The 22,886-nt window shown below is 41.1% G+C and overlaps 1 long non-coding RNA gene across 1 annotated transcript in view; it reads right to left on the bottom strand.

Annotated features, from left to right (window-relative positions):
- LOC126184967 (uncharacterized) overlaps positions 1-22,886 on the bottom strand; it is a 70,370-nt gene that overhangs the window by 2,834 nt on the left and 44,650 nt on the right. The window contains exon 2 of the long non-coding RNA XR_007536916.1: positions 12,691-12,863. This is a non-coding gene — a long non-coding RNA (uncharacterized LOC126184967). The remainder of the gene's footprint in view (positions 1-12,690; positions 12,864-22,886) is intronic.

Raw genomic sequence — 22,886 nt, 5'->3', positions numbered from 1 at the left:
TATTACATGTGGCTATGTACCATTAAGAAAACAGATAATCAGAATGTAATAGATGGCAAAAGAAAAGACATAACATTAAATTAGATCTTGGGAGGGGAAGTTATGTCTATTCTTAAATTAGATATGTTTCATTGTAAAAGTTTGTACTCATAGCCAATTTTAAGAGAAAAATAGAATATTATAAGGATATTTGGACATGAGATGCCCATCTGAGCTACAGTCTAAACAAGTATTACTTGTATCTTAAAATTTGTAAATATCAGAAGGTAAACCAAAAGGAAAAGGAGAGAAAACAGAAATCATGTCAGTTGGAGGCAAAAACTGTAAAGATAATATGAAACTAGATTTATTTACTTCCTTTGTTTTGCTTAGTTCTTCCCCATTATTTCTTGTTTCCTAACTCAATAGCAAAATTTCTGTCTTTTTTGTGAAGCAAAATCTACTAACTGTACAATTAGTTTTTTAAATGAATTTAAAAATGATGATTTCTCAATTAATTGCACAGTTTCTTTGATACTGAGGCCAGTACTACAACATGCCATGTTATGAAGAGAAACAGACCTATTTATGTATTCAGGACAAAGTAAACACATTTGAGCTCATTCTATTTTCAGAGAAGGATCATATCAGAATAAGGACCAACACAATCATTAACTTTGCAAATATTAAATAGTTCCAAAATGATTGCTGTCCTTCCCTGCAAACAGGCTATTCTTAAATATTTTAACTGATCAGCTAATTAATGCAGACTAATGGAACTGACACAGCACTTGATGTTACAGCCCTGTTTATACCTACTGCTACATCTATTTCAAAATGCTGCAAGTAAGTCATGAATTACAGAGTGGTACCTTGTTGCTGTTGTGGTCTTCAGTCCAGAGACTGGTTTGATGCAGCTCTCCATGCTACTCTATCCTGTGCAAGTTTCTTCATCTCCCAGTACCTACTGCAATCTACATCCTTCTCAATCTGTTTAGTGTATTCATCTCTTGGTCTCCCTCTACGATCTTTAACCTCCATGCTGCCCTCCAATACTAAATTGGTGATCCCTTGATGTCTCAGAATATGTCCTACGAAGTGATCCCTTCTTCTAGTCAAGTTGTGCCACAAATTTCTCTTCGCCCCAATTCTATTCAATACCTCCTCATTAGTTATGTGATCTACCCATCTAATCTTCAGCATTCTTCTGTGGCACGGCACCACATTTCGAAAGCTTCTATTCTCTTCTTGTCTAAACTATTTACCGTCCATGTTTCACTTCCATACATGGCTACACTCCATACAAATACTTTCAGAAACGACTTCCTGACACTTAAATCTATACTTGATGTTAACAAATTTCTCTTCTTCAGAAACGCTTTCCTTGCCATTGCCAGTCTACATTTTATATCCTCTCTACTTCGACCATCAGTTAATTTGCTCCCCAAATAGAAAAACTCATTTACTACTTTAAGCGTCTCATTTCCTAATCTAATTCCCTCAGCATCACCCGATTTAATTTGACTACATTCCATTATCCTCGTTTTAGCTTTTGTTGGTGTTCATCTTATATCCCCCTTTCAACACACTGTCCATTTCGTTCAGCTGCTCTTCCAGGTCCTTTGCTGTCTCTGACAGAATTACAATGTCATCGGCAAACCCCAAAGTTTTTTCTTCTCCATGGATTTTAATTCCTACTCTGAATTTTTCTTTTGTTTCCTTTACTGCTGGCTCAATGCACAAATTGAATAACATCGGGGATTCAGAACATGCTTGTGGTTTTTTAATGTGTAATGGCATCGATGAGGAGACATGCTGAAGGGTGTCCTCCAATGAGCAGTGACCATGTGGAACACTTGTACTTTATTTTCCTCAAGTGTATATCTGCAGTTTGGACCATCACTGATTCTGGTATAAGGTGTTCATGTACTCAGTCATAATGCATCACGCTGGTCATGGTGGCCGACCAGTTCTCGGCACTTCAGTCTGGAATCGTGTGACTGCTACGGTCGCAGGTTCAAATCCTGCCTCGGGCATGGATGTGTGTGATGTCCTTAGGTTAGTTAGGTTTAAGTAGTTCTAAGTTCTAGGGGACTGATGACCACAGATGTTAAGTCCCATAGTGCTCAGAGCCATTTGAACCATAATGCATCACACCAAGGAAACCATTGGCTTCCAGACCATTGCTTATTAGAATTATTTGCTTGTATCATTGTCCTCTACTCATCCTTTTAATCTGTGCTTATAAAAGTCAAACAATATGTATATGCTGAGAACATTTAAGGAATGCCAGGGTAAAAGTGTATGCCAGATGGGGACTTAAAAGTGGGACCTTAGCCTTTCACAGGCAAGTGATCTACCAAATGAACTATCCATCATGACCCAAAACCCACACTTACATCTTCACTTCCACCTTAACATCCTCTCCTACCTCCCAACCTTCTACGGTACTCCTGCATACCTTTCAGGACTAGCACTCCTGGAGGAAAGGATATAGTGGAGATATGGCTTAGCCACAGCCTGATGGACTATTTTCAGAGTGAATTTTCACTCTGCAGTAGAGTGTGCACTGATCTGAAACTTCCTGCTAGAATAAATCTATTTAACGTACAAGGAAATTTCAAACCAGTGCACACTCCACTGCAAAGTGAAACCTGATTCTGGATTATCAAATAATTTTGTACTGTATTCAAGATGAATAATTTTAAGAATGAGAGTAAATTGTTATGGGATAAGATAAAAATGATTTCAGGAAAGCAAACAACAGCATGATTCAGTTACAACAGGAACTGATAATACCCATTTTGATTAATGAATTTCTTAACATAATGCAGAAAATTGTTTTTAATTCACCTCACAAACACACAACTAATTTAGTGTAATTGATGCACTTGCACCATTTCCTAGTACAAAAAAACGACTATTTTAATATAAAATTTACATAGCGTTAACAGTATTTTAGCCACAATATGAAAAATATGACACTTATATAATTTTTATAATAATCACTTTAACAAGAAATTTTTCCATGCCTGTACTGTTGTTAGCCCCTCTATAAAATGAAAATTGCTGAATGTGAAAACTAAAACCATTATTGAAAGTTGCAGAATAAATTGTACTGTAAAACATGTGAAAGTATCTATAAAAAAGAAAGTCTAGTTCTGCCAAAATCGGGATCCCATCAGGGCTTTTTCACTGAAAATACTTGCTATAAATTAAACATGCAAAATATCATCAAGCATTCATTTTCTGCAAGTGAAATTTTACAGCATTTAAAACAGAATTAAATAATTTCCCCTACACCTGACTGATAGGAAATACAGTACTAGACACATGGATGTACCAAAATTTAAATTCTGCTGACATAAATAAATACATAAATTACAAATTTGAAGCTGCTTTACATATTTCTTATTCTTATAAATATAACGTAAATGTAATTATGTTAATGTAAGAGTTAGCGTCATGTGAAATAAGGTAAAAACTGTTAAAAAGTGTATTTTTCTTATTGCTCTTACAATCATAAATCTAGGTCTAATATTATGCACGAGAATTATACAAACAGAATAACATAAATTTCTTTTTCATTTGTAAATGCAAAATTTGAATTTTGACACCTAAAAGGGAAAAGAGAGAAGGGGTGCTGAGAAAAGGTGGCAAGTAATGGGTGAACAGAGGCAAAGTTAATTAGCAAATTTGAAATTAATTTCAGCAGTAGATTTAATTTGCTATCAGAATCAGAGCAGGCAGAGCCTCATACAGATGTAAAGAAATGTAAGGAGCAGCAAAACAGAAACATAATAATAAGTTGGATGAAAATCAGAGCAGGGAAAGAAGAGCTCTCCTGCTAGGCAGCAGACATGGAATGGTGTACGCCAGCAGCTACAGGAAAAATTATGTGCGGAGTACCAGGTCACAAGTTTTATGAAACTAAGTTGATGCCTTTAGCCAGGTATCTGAAAACCTAGAACAAATGTGCAAGGATTTTAACAAAAAAGGTTAGGTTTTGATAATAGGGTGAACTGGAAACAGACTGGCTAAAAATAAAAAATTATGGCATTATGGGTGATATGTACAAAATAGGAGCAGCTACCAAGCTCACAAATTTGGGTTCTGTGGAGGTTCTGTGGCATCATGAATGGCCATGGATTAACTCTGCTGTAAAGGAAGTAAATCTGACAGGGTTTCTTCAGATGGATGCAAAATATCATACTGGTTCTGTTCCACTAGTTGCTATTGGAAGATGGGGAAATACGTCTCATGGCCTACACTTGAATAGGAAATGTAAGGAGAAATTAGGAGATCTACTAGCAGAAAACATAAGGGAGGCCATCAGTACACAAAGGAAAATTCCTGCAGTTACTGAGGTCAAGTGAGACACCTGCATTAGGTCAAATTCAGAATTCAAGAGACAGCATTAAAAAAATTATAATAGAGGGGAAAGTGAAATCAACTTGTTTCATCAGAATATTAGGGGGCAGAGTCATCAATTTATTTACTGGCCTTAGTAGTAGGAAAGAAATTTATGTGATTTTTCTGTCTTAACACCATATAACCATAGGTATAGAGATTATAAGTAAGCTGCATATTGAAGTATCCAGCCTGAATAAAGTAGGAGTAGTCACATTCATAAAAAAGGGATATAAAAACAGAAATGTAGAACTAAGTAAATTCTGCATAGATCAGGATGTGGAAGTGTCCACTTATGAGTTGCTAGTGGGAAAAGTAACATTTTTGATTGTTACAGTATACAGGTCTCCACTGGTTGACAGAAATTTTCATGAAAAATTTTGATGAATTATTGTGCTCTCTGTCAGACAGAAGGAAGGGGTTATTAATTTGTGGTGATTTTACTGTAAATTACTGGAAAGAATCTGACAGGAAAAGTGGTCTACAGATCCTTTTGCCATTTTATTTGTATCAATCTAGATTCCCCTACCTGAGTTGGTCATAGTAGTAGTACCATACAGATATTGTTAGTGGGCACTTCCTATGTCTTATGAAGAAGAGTCCTAGAGTTCTCCACCCAGTAATGGAGGATGAAAATCCATATTCAAGTCATTGCAAAATCATCTGTGTCTTTAGTTTGATCACCACCAGGCCTCAAACTGAGGACTGTGATCAATTCCAAAAACTTATCACTTGTTAATTAAGGTTTTCAACAGTGAAACATTTCAAATGCAGGTATCAGTATGTCGTAAAAGACTTATTGCACTGCTGTAATCTATGTACACAAAATATCTGCAAATTTTGTATTTCATGTCTTCATGTGTTTGTGAATAACACTGTATCTTCTAATGTAGATAATACCTCAAGCAAAACACGCTGTGAGATGGCACTTCATGCATGTTGGTTATGACATACTAAATTTTGGCAGCTGTATAACTGTAATTTGCATTTTGTGAACATCAAAAATTCACCCAGGTGAAATGTGATAAGTCACCACCGCCATTCACGAAGTGCCACCTGGTGGTCTGTTTTGCTTAAGGCTTTCGTATCGCAGTTTTATAAGGCTACACTTACATGTCATGACAATAAGTTGACGACATACTGTGCCTATATTGGATGGATTCATTCTGCTTTTTGTTATTCGTAACGTTGTTATGTTTTAGGTGACTGTTAAATTTTATTCATTTTTCATGGTCTACATATTATTTTGGTTGTTATCAAATGTCTCTCATTGATACCAATTTTTTGTAGAAGCTTTGAAAATGGTGTAATGCCAAAATGCATAAGGGATAGTAAAGTGAATTAATACAATGGTCAAGACAAACAGAATTATTAAAGTGCAGCTAGATGAGCGTGACATCTCGTAGGGTATTTATGCAATGTATAGCTAACTTCTAAACACTAATTTATCCAAGCAACAAAGTTATAGTAAATTTTGTTTCATAGAAAGCTTGTTGTTTGCAGTTTACTAACTGAGAGAAGCACTGACAACTATAGCGCTAGCAATAATAATAATTTCCACTTGTGGCATAGAGCGCCATAAAATATCGATATTTGTTCAGTGCGTAAGTGTGCTATCTTTGAGGAGGGGGCTTTGGGCAGGATGTTGGATGCTAACGGCAGTTAGCCTCCGGACTTGTATCTGTGTAGAAGATAAGTGTGAATAAATCTGTATCTGAGAGAATTATAGTTGTTTACCTACAACTATTCCATATTCCCTCACTGGTGACCCCGTTTTTTGTGTAATACGCATCCGAGTTACTGCCCGAAGGTTATTTACGCGCCTACCGCGTCGGGTTTCTCCGCGATCGCGAGGGCCTTTGTTCAGCTCCAGACAATGGCCTTTCAGCACTCACCGCCGCCCGGATTTCAGCAACGTCTCTCCAGCACTCCTGCCGTCATAGTGGACATGACGCAAGAATCTTCGGAATCCTTCAGCCACAACATACAGTGGAATTCATCGAGTGCCATCAGTTTCTTCCAACCGCCAACGGTCGTGGACTCTGGCTTTGTTAGCCTAGACCTTCCCATGTGTTCTCCACAGAGTGTTGGTCAGAACATTCCTACTCCTGTGTCGAACACACAATTCAATCCAGTTCGTGGCGTCGAGTGTGTCACTAGATTTTGTGCAAAATACTGTGTTTTACCCCTCCCTTAACAAACATATTCCTTTCACTCCGCCGAGTGACAGTTCGGCTAACACCAAACATGTGTGTTGTGCTAAGAAGTGTGTAAACCTATCCCTGGAGCTGCAATCTTGGACAAACAAGTGGCTAGTGGAGTGTGCCAAGTCTTCAAAGTTGTGGATGGAATGTACGGAAATGCTGCTGCATCTCCGCAACATACACCACGAGTTGGCCTCCACACAACAACGCCTCGCGGCACAACAAGCAGACGACTCGTCAGCTACAGACAAGGTCAGTCCGTGCCAATCTGGTGTTCCCGTGCCCGCGCACGTTAACGACAATGTTGTGAACTCTGTAAACTGTGTCAGCACCCCCTTTTGTAATGATAGTGTATGCCCGAGTGCTCATGCTCCTTGTGTTCCGAATGGACAATTAACTTGCCAAGCTCGTGGCAATGAACTACGGCCATCTGCTGTTCGGCCACGCCCACTCGTGCCTACAGCGCTCGTAGCGGCATGGCCCGCTACCAAGAACCAGTGTACCAACCTCGCCCATGTTAACACGCGTGCGGCCTTTACGCAGCCTACGAGCGGTTGGCACACCTGTACTTCCGTGCCCTCAGAGCCACAGCTTTGCCCGTCCGCGACTGCCTGTTCCGCTTCACGGACATCTGACTGTTGTGCCGCGCCACATATTGCAGTGGTCACTAATGGCACAGTTCATCGGTTACGTCTAACCGATGGGCCACCCATATCGCAACGCCCACACCGCCTCAAGCCGGAATTTATGAAAATTGCAAAAGAACAATTGGATGATCTATTACAAATGGGAACAATTGAACCTTCTTCCAGTTGCTGGGCTAGTCCTATTCTGTTTGACCAAAAGAAAGACGGTACTTGGCGTATGGTCAGAGACTATAGGCGTTTAAATGCCCGCGCTATCATTGATAAATATCCGGTCCCACACATTGCAGACTTCAATCATGTGCTCGCAGGTGCAAAGTACTTCTCTGTTTTGGACTGTAAGCACGCATTTCATCAGATTCCTATGGCTCCGGAGGATATTGAAAAGACTGCCATAACCACTCCCTTTGGGCTGTTCCAATACAAATTTATGCCGTTTGGGTTGAAAAACGCACCCCAAACGTGGCAGCGTTTCATCAATCAAACTTTATCTCATCTAGACTTTTGTTTCGTATACATGGACGACATATTGGTTTTTGCTTCTACTTTGGAACAGAGTGAGGAGCATGTTCAAGTCGTGACAGATATTTTAGCAGCCACTGGTATTGAACTGAACAATAAAAAGACTCAATTGCACCAGTCATCCGTCACATTCCTAAGTTATGTTGTGTCATCGGATGGTCTGACACCACTGCAGGACAAGATCAAGCCTGTTCTCAAGATGCTACGCCCTCAGACCTATAGGGAATTACGCAGGTTCATCAGAACAGTTAATTATTACCAAAAACATTTGCCAGCCGCTTCTGCAGTGCAGGCTCCTCTCACAGATGCTCTCACTGGCCCACAAACTTCTGGCACCTGCCAGGTACCATGGACACCAGACATGGACAAGGCATTTAACGAACTCAAACAGCTGTTGGCCTCCGCTGTCAGTATTGCTGACCCACGTGCGGACGCCACAATGTTTATCACTACTGACGCTAGTGACAATGCTATCGGCACAGTACTGAGTCAGACATACAACGATGTTACGACCCCCCTGCAGTTTTTCTCAAAGCAGCTAAACAACACGCAGAAGAAATACTCAGCATTCGACAGAGAATTACTTGCAGTTTACGAGGCCATAAGACACTTCAGAACTGATGTTGAGGGACGAGATTTCTATGTGCTCACTGATCACAAGCCGTTGGTTCCTGCCATAAAAAATCCTGCGGCTGATCCGCTCCCACGACGCTTTCGTCACATCGATTACATCTTGCAATTTACAAATGACATTCGCTACATCCGAGGAGCGGACAGTGTGGTTGCTGATTTTTCTCTCACGTGTTGGTGCTGTCACAACCTTAACTGACCTAACGGACCTACCTCGGTTGCAATCGGCAGACCCCGATACCATGCAGTTAATTTCGGACCACAGCTCCTCTCTCCAACCGGTACGCTCTACTTTCCCTGGCATATCTGACTTAGTGTGGTGTGATGAATCGACTGGTATGTTGCGGCCATTCATTCCTAAGCCCCTTCAATGCCAGGTCTTTGACAAACTACACACATTAGCACACCCCGGTGTCAAAGCTTCCACCCGTCTGGTAGCTGAACGGTTTGTCTGGAGAGACATGCGCCGCGACTGTCAGTCTTGGGTAAGGGCATGCATGTTGTGTCAACAGAACAAAGTTTCCAGGCACACTTCCGCACGCCTTGGCTGTTTTGCCCAACCGCCAGGCCGGTTTCACCATGTTCATGTCGACCTCGTAGGCCCTTTACCCCCCTCCGAGGGTTTCCGTTACTTGTTTACAGCTTTTGACAGGATGACTCAGTGGGCTGAGGCTGTGCCTATTCTGAACATTACCTCTAAGACAGTAAGTCAAGCATTCTTAGATTCGTGGATCTCTAGACTTGGCTCACCTTTTTACCTCACCACTGACCAGGGGCGACAATTCGAGTCTTCAGTTTTCTCTGACATATGTAAAATGTGTAGTATTGTCAAAATTCATACTTATGCATACCACCCCCAAAGCAATGGGCTTGTTGAGCGATGGCATTGCACCTTAAAGTCTGCCCTGCGTTGCCATGACTCACTATGGACAGAGACACTGCCCTTTGTGCTTCTTGGCCTTCGTGCGACTTTCAAGGAAGACCTCAAGGGTTCCGTAGCTGAGTTTGTGTATGGCCAACCTCTGGTTTTGCCTGGAGAATTAGTCACTCCCACCCCACTTCCACGGCCCTCTGAACTCCCTTCATTTCCGAGCGGGTGCCCTTGCACTGCAGCAAAATTCAGCCGCCACCTCCGGCTGCTCATACACCTCCGCGCGTGTACGTACCACGCATGCTAGACTCTTGTGAGTACGTGTTTCTCAGAGATGACTCAGTCAAAGCCCCGCTTCAGTCGCCCTACAAAGGTCCTTACAAGGTCGTTAAACGCTCTGAGAATAACATGGATCTCCTCATAAAAGACTCTGTAACCACAGTCTCACTCAACCGAGTGAAACCAGCTTTCATTGAGCCTCAGGTGAACCTCCCTGATTCTGACCCTATTTCTCCCACTCCTGCTTCGAGCGGCCATCCATCTTCCCATACCATGCATTCGGGTATTGATTCTCCACAGCGTGCTTCTCTGCCGAGCACTGCTCCTTCTCCGCGTTTATCTAATTCGAGTGGCCAATCTTTTCAGGGCTTCACTCCTCACAGCTCTCGCAGTCGAACTGCCAACCACTCGGATTCTACCACTGTGTTACCATCTTCGTGTGACAGCTCTTTGTCACGCCGTTCAAGCCACGCTGGCTCCTCGTTGCCTTCGGTCACGCTCCCTCGTCTGTCAGCTGATCGCCCGAGGTTGTCTCCTGCGCAGTCCAGTGCACCTGCCACCCCCCTCTTAGCAGATGCTTCCCCCTGCCATGGCTTTCCCACACCTCCCTGCCTCCCTACCATTACTCGTACAGGTGCCACCCAAGAACACATGTACACCCTGATGACATACATAAATTATCTGTTGTCGTAGATGGCGATACGGTGTGTGTGGTACTCGCGTGTGACAATGTTGAGGGAGGAAGTGCAGAATCTCGTGTGGTGTGCCACTTTAAGTTGAGCAGAAGTGCTGTGTGTGGCAATTTGCGTGCCTTTGTTAGGCCTTCTGGCAAGGTGATTCTCCACCTGCTGGCTGACGAAGTGCTACGCCTCCACTCCAGGATGGGACGTCATCTTCAGCTGCCGGCGTCACTTGCTGACTTCGCCGTCGACGTATCTGGTTTCACCCCCCAGTCTCCTACCAGTCGACCGCTTCTGCCTGACGCAGAAGAACTGTACGTTACCTTCCTAACTTCTCACCCCCCCATTCACAGGGACGTACTCCATACTGTGCAGGGGGGGGGGGGGTGGCTATGTGGCATAGAGCGCCATAAAATATCGATGTTTGTTCAGTGCGTAAGTGTGCTTTCTTTGAGGAAGGGGCTTTGGGCAGGATGTTGGACACTAACGGCAGTTAGCCCCTGGACTTGTATCTGTGTAGAAGCTAAGTGTGAATAAATATGTATCTGAGAGAATTCTAGTTGTTTACCTACAACTATTCCATATTCCCTCACACTATTCACAATTTAAGTACTTAACTGTTTCACCAGTGAATAAAAATTGCTGATAGACAACAGAAACTGTTTTTTTTAAAATAGGTGTCATTTTTGTTTTGTAGATCTGTACAGAACTGTATATATGTGTCAACTGCAGTTAATAATTCAAATACAAGGTTACTTAATATAATTAGGGCAGACTGAAGCATGGATGTCACATTTTCTGTTTTAGAATATTCTCTGGTAAAATTAGATAATTCTTATGGATTATTTCATGTCATGTAGGAAGCCTATGCCATCTAGTTTCTATCTCACGTTATATGTTTGTTCTAATAAAACTTTTACATACAGAATATTTGACAGCAAAATGATGTGGAAATGTCCACTTTACCCCCATCATGCTGCACAGTGGGCACAGGCATGGGGCACAGTGAGTTAAAAAATAACAACAGAAGACAGACTGTACACATTTATTTTTCTTAGTAAACATTGTGTGATATGTTAACCTGATACATAATAAAATCACTGAATACCGTAAAGTACCCATGTCAATAAGAAGTGACATTGCTAAAGTTTGTTTTGTGCAGTCGACTGTGGAAATCTTTGGTAGTCTACAAATGACATCTGTGAAGCTAATTTTATGTGATTCTGCATCTGCAGCAAGCAAAATATGTCACTCAAATTTACAACAACTTCTGGAGATAAGTCATAGTTGAAGTCCTTTAATTTTTTTTAATTGAATTGATATGTGCTATGAAATGGTGAAATGGAATTTCTTTTCTTTAGGCTGACACTTTCTCAATAACATAGTCATTCTCTTTGAGCTCAACTTCTATGCTGAATTCTCCCAAGTTATGAAGACTTGAATTATCATGACTGTCATTCATCTGAAGAATAGCAGAGCTGTATTAGCTGCTATCTGGCTGAAGTTGCCTTCTGACATTTTTACAAATGGAGTTATTGGTTGCTTGATTTTGATAGTTTGGCCAATTTTTTTTCTTCCCATTTCCACACTCTAGAAGCTCCTACTTTTCCAGGATATAAGTAAGAATTCTTGTCCTTCCTCTTTTTCTTCCATGCTGGGCTGCTGTCTTACAAGTGAATGCTTTTCAAAAAGGTTGTGTTTCCTTTGGTGATATCAAGTGTCTTGAACTGTTTAAAGAGGTACTAGTCACCAGGAGGCTTACAGCTGGATAGTGCTTATGGTGTTGTTGTCTGTTATATCTGCCATATTTGTATCATTATCAGTATTTTCTGGTACACTTCCAACTACTGCACCTTTTTTAACATCATATTGCCAAGATAACTAACCTTTTTAGAGTCTGTCTAGGGATTTTACGTCATTTTACAGTGGCCAGAACTTTCACACCATCTTGAATTACACTGCTCAGTTTTCTCCATTTCTTCAGCAGGTGTTAGACCAAGAGTAGTTTTTATTTCTCTTTAGCAAACCATCTCTGTTTTCCGCATATATGCTGACACTGCCCAGGAAACATTGTTCACTCTGCCCCGTACCCCATCAATACAATTAAATATATTTATTCTGTCATACACAGATGTTATAATTCTGTACTTTATATGGTATGAAGAGACAATACCTATGATAACTACTTACGTTTTCAATATTTGGTTTCTACAAAATGAAGAAGAGATGGCAAAATTTACAGAGGAGAATGGTAAAACATACATGCCACAATTCATCAAGTTTTCACAATGCTGAGAGAGTATAGGATAAATTTGCAAAACTATGATGGCATCCTAGCAGTCCTATATTTTATATTAACAATTTTTCACTATGCCCCATGACCCACTGTGTTCCAGTCTGCCCTACAACCAAAGTCACTCATATAAGTGGTCAGTATGTGCAGTGTTCTATGAAATATGCGAATAACTTACCCTGGAGCGTTATAAAACTTGCTAGTTTCAGAAGTCAACTGTTAAATGTTTTTCATTACTATCCATTACATTTCCATATCACTTGTTATGGTCAGTTCATGAATTTCTAGTGCACATCGCCAACCCATAAAAAAATATGATGAAAAACAACTAACAGTCCAATTTTTTTGTATCTGAAAAACAGAATGCATTTTTGTTATTATGAAAATGAGACAGCACAGATCTTTTTTTTTTAATTTCAAAATTGGAAAACATATATGAAATTACTCCCTCGAACATCACTTTAATGGATAGTTCACAATTTTTAATACTTACTAATGATATAAACATGCTCAGTCACACCCACATCAGCAACAACTCAGATACCTCCAACAAGTTCACAGCAAGCCACTAAATTACTAATCTCCCAATGACTCATGCTGCGCAGTATCAATTACAAATGACCTGATGATACCAAAATATACACCATTGTTCATGTGGTTTACAGCTGCTTGATAGAGTCACCACATAGGCAGTAATCAAGAAGTCCAAGCATAATGTGCACTTAGAATTAGCTCCTATTGGACTGGCTTGAACACTAGTGTCATTTTGTTTATGCTTGTTACCTCATGGATTGATCTTCTGTGACAATGTAGCAACTTAAAACAGATATTCATCAAAAATGAGTGAAATGAAGAATGGACAGTCATCAGCAACCTCAAATCATATCCTGACCTAATCATCCTTCCTGCAGACACCACTGTCATGAATCAGTGACTACTGACAGATTAGATTAGATTAGATTAGATTAGATTAATACTAGTTCCATGGATCATGAATACGATATTTCGTAATGATGTGGAACGAGTCAAATTTTCCAATACATGACATAATTAAATTAATTTAACAACATACTTAAGTTAATATAACAACTTTTTCATTTTTTGTGTTCTTTTATTTTTATTTTTAATTTTTTTTAGTTTTTATTAATATTTTTTTTTTGTTTTTTAATTTATATCTAAAAATTCCTCTATGGAGTAGAAGGAGTTGTCATTCAGAAACTCTTTTAATTTCTTCTTAAATACTTGTTGGTTATCTGTCAGGCTTTTGATACTATTTGGTAAGTGACCAAAGACTTTAGTGCCAGTATAATTCACCCCTTTCTGTGCCAAAGTTAGATTTAATCTTGAATAGTGAAGATCATCCTTTCTCCTAGTATTGTAGCTATGCACACTGCTATTACTTTTGAATTGGGTTTGATTGTTAACAACAAATTTCATAAGAGAGTATATATACTGAGAAGCCACTGTGAATATCCCTAGATCCTTAAATAAATGTCTGCAGGATGATCTTGGGTGGACTCCAGCTATTATTCTGATTACACGCTTTTGTGCAATAAATACTTTATTCCTCAGTGATGAATTACCCCAAAATATGATGCCATATGAAAGCAACGAGTGAAAATAGGCGTAGTAAGCTAATTTACTAAGATGTTTATCACCAAAATTTGCAATGACCCTTATTGCATAAGTAGCTGAACTCAAACGTTTCAGCAGATCAACAATGTGTTTCTTCCAATTTAATCTCTCATCAATGGACACACCTAAAAATTTTGAATATTCTACCTTAGCTATATGCTTCTGATTAAGGTCTATATTTATTAATGGCGTCATACCATTCACTGTACGGAACTGTATGTACTGTGTCTTATCAAAATTCAGTGAGAGTCCATTTACAAGGAACCACTTAGTAATTTTCTGAAAGACAGTATTGACAATTTCATCAGTTAAGTCTTGCTTGTCAGGTGTGATTACTATACTTGTATCATCAGCAAAGAGAACTAACTTTGCCTCTTCATGAATAAAGAATGGCAAGTCATTAATATATATTAAGAACAACAAAGGACCCAAGACTGACCCTTGTGGAACCCCATTCTTGATAGTTCCCCAGTTTGAGGAATGTGCTGATCTTTGCATATTATGAGAACTACTTATTTCAACTTTCTGCACTCTTCCAGTTAGGTACGAATTAAACCATTTGTGCACTGTCCCACTCATGCCACAATACTTGAGCTTGTCTAGCAGAATTTCATGATTTACACAATCAAAAGCCTTTGAGAGATCACAAAAAATCCCAATGGGTGGTGTTCGGTTATTCAGATCATTCAAAATTTGATTGGTGAAAGCATATATGGCATTTTCTGTTGAAAAATCTTTCTGGAAACCAAACTGACATTTTGTTAGTACTTCATTGTTACAGATATGTGAAGCTACTCTTGAATACATTACTTTCTCAAAAATTTTGGATAAAGCTGTTAGAAGGGAGATTGGACGGTAATTGTTGACATCAGATCTATCCCCTTTTTTATGCAAAGGTATAACAATAGCATATTTCAGTCTATCAGGGAAAATGCCCTGTTCCAGAGAGCTATTACACAGGTGGCTGAGAATCTTACTTATCTGTTGAGAACAAGCTTTTAGTATTTTGCTGGAAATGCCGTCAATTCCATGTGAGTTTTTGCTTTTAAGCAAGTTTATTATTTTGCTAATTTCAGAGGGAGAAGTGTGTGAGATTTCAATTGTATCAAATTGCATAGGTATGGCCTCTTCCATTAACAGCCTAGCATCTTCTAGTGAACACCTGGATCCTACTATATCCACAACATTTAGAAAATGATTATTAAAAATATTTTCAACTTCTGACTTTTTGTTCGTAAAGTTTTCATTCAATTTGATGCTAATACTGTCTTCCTGTGCTCTTGGTTGACCTGTTTCTCTTTTAATAATATTCCAAATTGTTTTAATTTTATTATCAGAGTTGCTGATTTCAGACATGATACACATACTTCTGGATTTTTTAATAACTTTTCTTAATATAACACAGTAGTTTTTATAATGTTTGATAGTTTTTGGGTCACTACTCTTTCTTGCTGTCAGGTTTTCAGGTTACAAGATATTTTTATACCCTTAGTAAGCCATGGTTTGTTACAAGGTTTCTTACGAGTATATTTAACTATTTTCTTGGGGAAGCAGTTTTCAAATGCATTTACAAAAATGTCATGAAATAAATTATATTTTAAATTGGCATCAGGTTCATGGTACACCTCATCCCAGTCTAACTGCTGTAGGCTTTCCTTGAAATTTGCAATTGTTAAATCGTTGACTGAACGTACTACTTTGGAGGACTGTTTAGTATTGCTGAATGGAGCTATGTCATATATTGTAATTAGCTGTGCACCATGATCAGAAAGACCATTCTCAACAGGCTGAGCATTTATCTGGTTAAACTTATCTTGGTCTATAAAGAAGTTATCTATCAGTGAGCTGCTATCCTTTACCACCCGAGTAGGAAAATCAATAACGGGTGTCAAATTGAAAGAACCGAGTAATACTTCAAGGTCATTTTTCCTATTACCCTCTTTCAGAGAATCTACATTGAAGTCCCCACAAATAATAATTTGCTTCCCCCTGTCTGACAGATAGCACAACAATGAGTCCAAATTTTTCAGAAATAGATGAAAATTTCCTGATGGGGACCTATATACAGTTACAATTATAAATGTGCCTTTATTTAATTTAAGCTCACAGGCACATGCTTCTATATGTTTCTCTACACAAAACTTTTTTGTTTCTATACTTCTTGAACGATGATAACTTTTGACATATATGGCAACTCCTCCTTTCTCCATATTTTCTCTCATTACATGTGCAGAGAGCTTATATCCACCTACATTTACCTTATCCACATCAGTAACAATGTGATGCTCAGACAGGCATAGTATATCTATTTCATCCTCAGCTTCTAAATCTTCTAAACAAACCAGAAGCTCATCTATTTTATTCTTTAAACTCCCAATATTTTGATGAAATATACTTATATTATTTTTAATTATACTTCTATGAGAACCTTTCCTTATTCTAACATTTGCAGTACTCTCCTGTCTGAGTTTCTCATTGTGCTTAGGCCTAGCTGCTATACCAGTGGTCACATGGTGTTCAGAGAGGCAGATTATGTCAACTGGGTTGGGTGACTTTAATTCAACAATGCAATTACCTAGGACTGAGATACAACTTGGTGGAGATAAAATTTCTGGTGATTGGTGAAAATTTATAATTGACAGCTGTGATTGGTGATCCAATGTGCTAGAATTGTGCTGTTTAATTTCTTTCCTAAACTGAAGATTTGTTTCAATCCTGACCTCCCGTAGAACTTGACATCTTTCTGTCTTACCTATCCTAAAAAAGGTGCTGCTCCAACACCTGTAACCACTGGTATTTTACCATTCATGGCAGTGCCTCCCCCCTTAAATTTCCTGCTATTACCCCAGCCAGTTTCCCCTTCCCTTTCCTGTTGAGATGTAGGCCATGCCTGGTATAGCCCCACCTACTGAGAGAATCAACAGGAACCACACCAATATGAGCCCCCACACCCGACCCAAGCAGCCGTTCCAACTCCAAATTAACTCTCCCAACAGAAGAGTTCAAATGAGGCCGGTCATGGCGTCTCAGGACAGATACAAACTCAACATTGGTGTGTCTCGATGCCGACGCAATCTTTACCAGGTCACACTCTATACTGTACCCAGGATCTCTGCCAACTCTCTGACTTCTCCACCTACATATCTGTCATAGTGATCCTATCCCAGAAGTACAACATAGTGTCCAATCCCTACTGAAATCCTTACACCCATCCCAGAGCCTATCCTGTGATACCATCTTCCTCCTCACTTCAATGATACCGTGCACCTCCGCTCTCTACATGCTGCACAAAACCCACAGCTTTGGATGCTGCATTGTAGGTGGTTACTGAGCCCCTACAAAAAGAATTTCTATTCTGGTTGACCAATATCTCCAACGAGTTATCCGAAACCCAGCATCTCATATCAAAGTTACTAACTTCATTCATAGACTCTCCATCATGCCCACCCCTTTACCTCCTGGATTTCTACTCATCACTGTTGATGCCATCTCCCCATACATGAACATCCCTCATGCCCATGGCCTAGTTGCTTTCGAACACTACCTCCTGCAACATCCTTCAGATTCCTGCGACACCATCATGAACAGCTGTAAAGCGTCTTCCTATCCCAACCATTTTATGGGCCTTCTAGAGGAAACCTTCCTAGCTTCCAAAAACCCTAAACCCCTTGTCTGTTTCAGGTTCACTGATGACATCTTCATCATCCTCATTCCTCCGAAACCTCAACATCTTGTCTGCCATATTGTCTCTCACCTGGTCCTACTGTGCCATCACCTCTCTGATGACTCCATCTGTATCTCTGTCCATATTAAACCCAGTAACTGCCAACAGTACCTACATTTCAACAGCTGTCACCTGTTGTGCACCAAAAAATCACTCCCATACAACCCAGCCACCAGTGGATGGCTGCAGACTCCATTGCCCTGTGAGCTGAAGGTCTCACAAGGGCCTTCAGAGACAGGTACTACTCCAAACCTAGTCCACAAGCAGATTTTCCATGCCATATCCTCACACACTTCTAATCCTCTCACTACACCCAAGAACCAGCTACACAGGAGCACCTTCGCTATCTCATTACCCAGCACCAACAAGGACTGGAACAGTTGAACCATATCCTTCATTAGGGCTTTGATTATCCATCATCATGGCTGGAAATGGGGGATGTCCTAGCCAAGTTCCTTCCCACCCGTCCTAAAGTGGTATTCTGTCACCCGTACAACCTGCCTGGAAATGAGGCACAGTATACTGGACCTAACCGTTTTCACTTCCTCTTTCCTGTAATCCTCTCCCAATCCACGTCTCTGCATCAGCTTCACTGTTCATCCTGAATGACACTCCGACCAGCTCTGGTACCTGTGTGTCACATACCTGGCCCAAGTTACTTCGCATCTCTCCTATAGTGGTATCTGTCATCCATGCAACCTACACTACATCCTCGTCCATTCCTATGGCACTCCTACTCCCACACCCTTGCCACAGGGATCACATCCCTGTGGAAGACCTGTCCAATCCAACCACCCAGTACTTCCTACTCCAGTCCATGAAACTGTGGCCAGGAAGAAAATTGTCCATTCAGTTGTACAACATGCAGCTGAGCACAACATACTTGAGTTCAATGGCTGTCTCACAACTCAGACCATTTGGATACTTCCCTCTGCCACTATCTTTTCTGAAGTATGCAGATGGGAGGTATCCTTGCAACATATCTGGCACTCCTGAACCCTCCTGGCCTCAAAGTTCACTAACCTACATCCTCTACCCAACCGTTTCCCCTTCCTCTTTCCTGTCATCCCCTCCCAATCCACATCTCTGCACCAGCTTCACTGTTCATCCTGAATGACACTCTGACCAGCTCTAGTCCCTGTGTTTCACGTACCTGGCCCATGCACTTGCCACACCAAACTCCCACATTCCTAACCAGCAAACCTACTGCCACCTTCCAAGCTGCCAGGTACCCATCCTGAACCTCTCATCCTGTCTCCCATATCTCTCTCCCCTACCCACCACATCAAACACAACCCACACTCCACCCTAGTACACCTACCGCAATGCAATCCCAGATGTGTGTTCAGCCAGTACAACATAGCAGAGCATCTGTGAGTTGTGTGGTATGTGTGTACCTGCATGCTCGTGACAACCTGTCGAATCCACGCCATGTCAAGTTGTTGCACCAAGCTGGGCAAAAGGAAGTCCGACACAATATATGAAGATACCCCATGACATTTGTCACCTCAGTGTGTACTACTGCAGCGGCGATTTGGTGCTACACAAGAACAGAATGTTGCTGTGTTGCTGATGGCTTTAACACATTTCGGATTTGTCATGCAAAATTTAGAATCCATCCTGTAATGCATATTATTTTACAATAAGAGCTGTACTTCACGAAATCTGAGAACTTTGCCAGGTTTCCGTGATCATAATGGTTTGCACTTATGTTTGATGACATGTACTATTTTTGAAGGATTTATATGACAGATGCATATGTAAAATTTTCAGGGTTGTTTGACAAATATGCACGATCCTAATTTTATATCAGTTCGGACATGACAATGCGAGAATGTAGCACATCGATTCCACCGATTACAAGGCAATTCAGATTAGATTAGATTAATAATTGTTCCATAGATCATGAATAAGACACTTCATAATGATGTGGAACGTGTCAGGTTAATAAAAGATGTCTGTACAAGATATTACATTACACAAAATATTGCATGACACTAATGTTTAAGTGGTTTTTTCCCCCTTAATTTATATCTAAAAATTCAGCCAATGAGTAGAAGGCGTTGTCATCTAGAAATTCTTTTAATTTATTTTTAAAGGTTAGTTAGCTATCTGTCAGGCTTTTGATGCTGTTTGGTAGGTGACCAAAGACTTTTGTGGCAGCATAATTTACCCCTTTCTGTGCCAAAGTCAGATTTAACCTTGCAAAGTGAAGATAATCGTTTCTCCTGGTGTTATAGCTATCCACACTGCTATTACTTTTGAACCGGGTTGGATTATTAACAACAAATTTCATAAGTGAATATATATACTGTGAGGTTACTGTGAGGATCCCTAGATCCTTAAATAGATGTCTGCAGGATGACCATGGGTGGGCTCCAGCAATTATTCTGATTACACGTTTTTGAGCAATGAATACTTTTCTACTCAATGATGAATTACCCCAGAATATGATGCCATACGAAGGCAGTGAATGAACGTAGGCATAGTAAGCTAATTTACTGAGATTCTTATCACCAAAATTTGCAATAACCCTAATAGCATACGTAGCTGAACTCAGACGTTTCAGCAGACCATCAATGTGTTGCTTCCAGTTTAACCTCTCATCAATGGACACACCTAAAAATTTTGAAAATTCTACCTTAGCTACAGACTTATGTTCGAAGTATGTATTTATTACTGGAGTTGTACCATTTACTGTACGGAACTGTATATACTGTGCTTTATCAAAATTAAAAGAGAGTCCGTTTCCTGAGAACCACTTAATAATTTTGTGAAAAGCATCATTTACAATTACATCACTTAGTTCTTGGTTTTTAGATGTTATTACTATACTTGTATCATCAGCAAAAAGAACTAATTTTGCATCTTCATCAATGTGGAATGGTAAGTCATTAATGTACACTCCTGGAAATGGAAAAAAGAACACATTGACGCCGGTGTGTCAGACCCACCATACTTGCTCCGGACACTGCGAGAGGGCTGTACAAGCAATGATCACACGCACGGCACAGCGGACACACCAGGAACCGCGGTGTTCGCCGTCGAATGGCGCTAGCTGCGCAGCATTTGTGCACCACCGCCATCAGTGTCAGCCAGTTTGCCGTGGCATACGGAGCTCCATCGCAGTCTTTAACACTGGTAGCATGCCGCGACAGCATGGACGTGAACCGTATGTGCAGTTGACGGACTTTGAGCGAGGGCGTATAGTGGGCATGCGGGAGGCCGGGTGGACATACCGCCGAATTGCTCAACGCGTGGGGCGTGAGGTCTCCACAGTACATCGATGTTGTCGCCAGTGGTCGGCGGAAGGTGCACGTGCCTGTCGACCTGGGACCAGACCGCAGCGACGCACGGATGCACGCCAAGACCGTAGGATCCTACGCAGTGCCGTAGGGGACCGCACCGCCACTTCCCAGCAAATTAGGGACACTGTTGCTCCTGGGGTATCGGCGAGGACCATTCGCAACCGTCTCCATGAAGCTGGGCTACGGTCCCGCACACTGTTAGGTCGTCTTCCGCTCATGCCCCAACATCGTGCAGCCCGCCTCCAGTGGTGTCGCGACAGGCGTGAATGGAGGGACGAATGGAGACGTGTCGTCTTCAGCGATGAGAGTCGCTTCTGCCTTGGTGCCAATGATGGTCGTATGCGTGTTTGGCGCCGTGAAGGTGAGCGCCACAATCAGGACTGCATACGACCGAGGCACACAGGGCCAACACCCGTCATCTTGGTGTGGGGAGCGATCTCCTACACTGGCCGTACACCACTGGTGATCGTCGAGGGGACACTGAATAGTGCACAGTACATCCAAACCGTCATCGAACCCATCGTTCTACCATTCCTAGACCGGCAAGGGAACTTGCTGTTCCAACAGGACAATGCACGTCCGCATGTATCCCGTGCCACCCAACGTGCTCTAGAAGGTGTAAGTCAACTACCCTGGCCAGCAAGATCTCCGGATCTGTCCCACATTGAGCATGTTTGGGACTGGATGAAGCGTCGTCTCACGCGGTCTGCACGTCCAGCACGAACGCTGGTCCAACTGAGGCACCAGGTGGAAATGGCATGGCAAGCCGTTCCACAGGACTACATCCAGCATCTCTACGATCGTCTCCATGGGAGAATAGCAGCCTGCATTGCTGCGAAAGGTGGATATACACTGTACTAGTGCCGACATTGTGCATGCTCTGTTGCCTGTGTCTATGTGCCTGTGGTTCTGTCAGTGTGATCATGTGATGTATCTGACCCCAGGAATGTGTCAATATAGTTTCCCCTTCCTGCTTCCTGGGACAATGAATTCACGGTGTTCTTATTTCAATTTCCAGGAGTGTATATCAAGAACAGAACAGGACCTAAGACCGAACCCTGTGGGATCCCGTACTTCATAGCCCCCCCCCCCCGCCCCCCCCCCCCCCAGTTTGCCAGTTTGAGGAATCAGCTGTTGTTTTAACATTACATGAACCACTTATTTCAACTTTCTGCATTCTTCCAGTTAAGTATGAATTAAGAATAGCATGTGGACTTTTATTTCGCGAAACATTAATGCTAAATTTTACAGAATTCACAGCTGAGACATGTACGAGAATGATACAGATTTCATGTAAGGACGCCGCTGAAGTATCGTTACTACATGGACTGATGTGTTTTATGCGGTGTATAATGAATGACATCAGACTTTTTTCTCTGAATTTCTTAGTCAGACGGCGAAATACCGTGAGCAAAGCGATATCGATTCTACAGTAATCAGAAAATATTTCATATTTACTGACAGTCCTTGGAAAATGGGAACGGCTGTTGAATAGCATATCGGTATATATTACAGCGTCGATTCTGTGTTACACAAGAAGAGAAAGGCGCCTTCCAGATGTAGTCTTGTGCTTTACAACGAATATTGTACCTAAAACAATGAATTTCGCCTTGAAATAATGAATCCAGTACCGACAACTGGGAGACTGAGAGTTCCACACAATTTATGACAAATACTGATGCTAGTGATATAACGGCTTATCGTTGT

The sequence above is a fragment of the Schistocerca cancellata genome, chromosome 4 (genome assembly GCF_023864275.1).
Source record: "Schistocerca cancellata isolate TAMUIC-IGC-003103 chromosome 4, iqSchCanc2.1, whole genome shotgun sequence".
NCBI lineage: Eukaryota > Metazoa > Arthropoda > Insecta > Orthoptera > Acrididae > Schistocerca > Schistocerca cancellata.
The sequence above is the reverse complement of the archived record's forward strand: the minus strand, read 5'-3'. Positions and strand labels throughout refer to the sequence as shown.